The sequence below is a fragment of the Coccinella septempunctata genome, chromosome 8 (genome assembly GCF_907165205.1).
Source record: "Coccinella septempunctata chromosome 8, icCocSept1.1, whole genome shotgun sequence".
NCBI classification, from domain to species: domain Eukaryota; kingdom Metazoa; phylum Arthropoda; class Insecta; order Coleoptera; family Coccinellidae; genus Coccinella; species Coccinella septempunctata.
The window spans coordinates 15,801,800-15,806,308 of NC_058196.1; positions in this window are offsets into that span (position 1 = coordinate 15,801,800).

Here is a 4,509-nt window from a genome sequence, read left to right on the forward strand (position 1 = left end):
AACCGTGCGATCTCTCTAGAACTTGTGAGGATCAATTTCCAATATAGAATCTGGATGGTAATTGTAATAAGGAACCTTTTTTTTTACATTAGCTGTTGGTATTTTGTTGCCAATTCTTTGTGTAAAATCTTGGCAACAGCATCATGTCTATTTTTGTACGCCATACCTGTGAACTTCTGGCATCCTCAGGTGATGTGCTGGATAATTTCATGTGTCGCACAGCCAAATCGACTTTTACAATCTTCTCCAGAAGAACATTCAGATATCTTAGATATGAAATGACAATGTGACGTAGGTACTACTGCTATTATTAATACAGCACCATTTCTAGCTTCGGACATCATTTACTTACAAGGTTACATTTTGTAGTTTGTGTTAGATATTTGTTGTGTATGTCGTGTGGGTTATGTTGTGTTAGGTTAGGTCGGAGCAATAGTATTCAGATTTCTACTTCTTGTAAAGAAAAATTAGGGTTCATTTTGAGGGATTGGTGGTTAGTCCTTTGTCCTCACACAACTTTTTAATGATAATGAGAGAAATTGAAACCGCCTACTGAGCACCTCTCCAGAAATTTTGAGTCGAGTTGTGTCATGTTGTGGCGTGCTTTGTTGCGTTATGTCGAATTGAATAATGTTAGCTTAGGTTACATTTTGTAGTTTGTATTAGATATTTCTTGTGTATGTCGAGTTGGTTATGTTGTGTTAAGTTATGCCGTTACTCTTCAGTCTACAATCATAAGCAGATAAAAAAGACGAGTTTATGAATTTCTGTCATTCACCTGGGACCCTAATGGGAGATTCAACCCCTCCCTCTTCCAACACTTAGATCCAAAACAGATTTATCAGTGGTATAATTATTGAATTCCACGACCATTTCAAGAATGTATTATTGTGTTTGAAAAATAGGAATGCAACCTATTTCCAGAAAAAAAAACTTTCTAAAATTAATGGAAAACGAAAAACTGTTCACTTCAACTGAAGTCGAAGATAACTCCTTCCTGCAGCTCCTTCCAAAACCGATGCAACCCCAGAAAATCCGTCTCAACTCCTGCCAGAAGCAACCTCACGATCCCGAGGATGGAGTAACTCCCAGCTGGCGAGAAGGCACACATATCGGTGTCTATATCAAGCGGGCGCTGTATTCGTACTGGGCCACCAAAGCCAGCTAGATAATAAAACTCACTACTTAAGCCGACCGGCCGGACAAAGCCCGGGCTGAAGTAAATTGCCGGCCAGGATTATGAGGATTTGTTTAAGAGCCGCCGCCGCGACGGAGGAACCGTGTATGCGACGCTGACCGTCGCCGGGGACGGCGTAAACCTGGCGGAAGGTAATTTCGGGAAGTGAGGTACGTGACTTTCATTAAATTTGCAAAGTTATTGCGGTTACTGAGGGAGAAAGAGAAGGGGTAGGAAGGAAACATGGAGCTCGCAGGAAGGGGTATCGGATAAGGGATGAAATTTTAAATGCATAGATTTGATGACACATGGGTAGCTGGAACTGAAGGCTCACAGTTTTTGAATAACTTCAATTTCAGCAAACCTCCAATGATGCCCTTGGGAGTCTCGCCTGGACTGAAGTGAAGAATAGGTATCATCTTGAGTCCCGTGCGAAAGACCCAGTATTCCCGCAGTCTCGTGGATATTTTGTCAATAGCAAAGTATCGCTTTCGAATTTGAAAATTTTGAAATAATCTTGTGTGCAACAGATAGATTTTTCGTTCCAGTAAATTATCAAGGTGAAAATACTTGTTGGGTTTGGGAACGTTATTAAGATAAACCACTTTCTGTGATGGCCGACGTTTCGCAAAATTTATAATTGCATCATCAGGGCTCTAGAAATACAACCAAAATTCAGAAAACTACATCGCAACCAAACAATTTGATACAACTTTCAACCAACAGAAAACCTAGAGGAGTACAATCATTTAAAACAGAAATATAAACACGGACAACATATATAAAAAGGATTCTTTTCCTGAATTATATAAATATAAAAAACATGAATATAAACAGAAAAATATAAATAATGTAAAAAAAATAATAAAAAATAGATTTCTCCCGAAATACTCACATTCACAGTTGTGCTTTCTTTGGTCAATTAGAATATCACAGTCAAAAATAAGACAGTCAAATTACATTATGGGTACCTACTATAAAATTCATCAAAAATATCAGGGTAGCAGATATCCAGGAGAGATGAATAATTCGAATAAGAACCTGTCATATGTACCAGTCCAACAAGAACAATAACACAGGAGTGACAACATGTTTGAAAACAATTCAGGTGTTAAATCTTCCTAACAAATTAAAATATGAGGAAGTCCATCAATGTCAGTTCTTTTGTTGACAGAATTAGGCTCTTTTTTATACAAATCATCTCCTGTAATAATCTTTTTTTATAATTGGACTGTGATGCTAAAATTTTTACTTCACTAAAGTTAAAATCATGTGCAGTATTTTTTTAATGTTCTACTAAAGCAGTTGGATTCTTTTTAATTAAAAAATTTTTACAATCATTAGAATGTTCATAAATTTTTTGTTTCAGATATCTACTTGTCTGACCTATATAACATTTTGAACAACTTATACAAGGTACCTGATATACCACATTCGAAATCAGATCTTCAAAAAAATCTGATTTCGAAAACACAAATGTTTTTGATTTCAAACGAGGAAAGAAAAGGCTTCGAAGTGTATTTTCACTTTTCTGTGCAACTCTCACATTATCAAATTTTTTCTCGATCACATTTTTGATCCTCTATATCTATCTATATCTATATCTATTTTGTGCCTCTATCAACAAGCGAACCGAGAATGCCAAAGTAGAATGTAAAACGAATTTCTTCGTTTTATCAGCTACCAAAGCATCTATCGAAACATTTAACATTCGAATAGTATAGTATAGTATAATTTATTGATTCTTCCAGACATAACAATTTTATGTATAGGACACGTCATAGATGAAATAATCAATTTTACAATGAATTTTCTAAACTATCATACATGTACTCATTTATGGTGTAATAAACTTTTTTTAATAACAATGCCTTGACAAATTCCTTATACATATTTACTAAGAGTTAAGGTTTGTACACTAAGTGGAAGATGATTGAAGAGCTCAATACTCTGATACATCGGGGACATCGCAAACTTAGAAGTTTTGTGTTTCGGATAGGATATTATTTCCTTGTTTCTAGTGTTATGAGAGTGAAAACTAGAAAGTTTGTTAAAACAACTCTCATTCTCCTTTATGTATATGAGACATTTCAAGGATACCTTTCTCAACAAAAAGAAGTCTACAAAAGGACCGCGGAACAGCACCGAACATCGTTCGTAGTATTCTTTTCTGAATTATGAAGGCCCTATTTACTTCCGAGGAATTTCCCCATAACATTATATTATAGGACAAATGACAGTACACCAAGCTGTAATAGGTACATATAAGGTGTCTCACAGGGAGCGTATCCTTAATTCTTGCTATTGCATAATAGGAGCTATTAATTTTTTTGCACACTGCTGTGTTTGAATTTTGAATGATGAGAACATGAACATGTATAAATGGATGTGAGAAATATCGTTCCAGAGATATTAAAGAACAAAATTATCAGTCTTTAGGAACTATACATATATTTACAACTACTCACACAGCGACGTTTGGAGACTATTTCTTCTCTTCTTCAGGCTGAAATTACAACATTACAGCATGGTAGAATCTGAAACGGATAACGATGTTTTGGAAACGCAATGTATAGGGTATTTTTTCAACCTGCACACTCAATCTGCAATTATTCCCGGTATTTTGAAACACTTGTCAGTATTATTGATAATACCATTCATATTGTACCTACTACAGTGAACAAAGTTATTGATAAAAGTAAAATTGGTCGAATCGGTCAAATCACCCTGCAAACTCTCAATAACGGTCTTGACTAGTGTAAACTTTTCCTACAATCTGACGGTCTCCTTCGGAATCAGCCTGTATAAATTTTTATAACCATATAGGAAAAAATCGATAAATTTCATCATTAGGGGTATTGGATAACATGACAAAATTTCTAAACCTTGTTTCTGAATGATTAGCTGTTAATCTCAAATGACATTGATTTTATTTCTACACTGACATGCGTCTCTGACGACCATGTTGCAAGGGATGATTAAAGTTAGTTGTACTGTAGGTTTATCTCGAATTCAGATCAGAATATCACGGGGCTGATATAACAAAACGCAAACGTTTCGCACGGTTGCTGGCACCCTCCAGATGAATTACTGCAGAATTGCCTTCGACACGTTCTGCGGAATTCAATTACATATGTCCATAGGGCATATAATATTCTGATTCTGATCTGCACATCGCTTAGGGAGAAATAATAGTGAAGTAGTAACGTAATTTGATATTGATAGAAAACTTCGATTTGGTACTTCAAGAAGAGCAAACATACTAAAAAATCTTTTTTTTTTAAATATTTGGAAAATGGTTTTCATTCTCATGTTATCAGCCTTTGAAATAT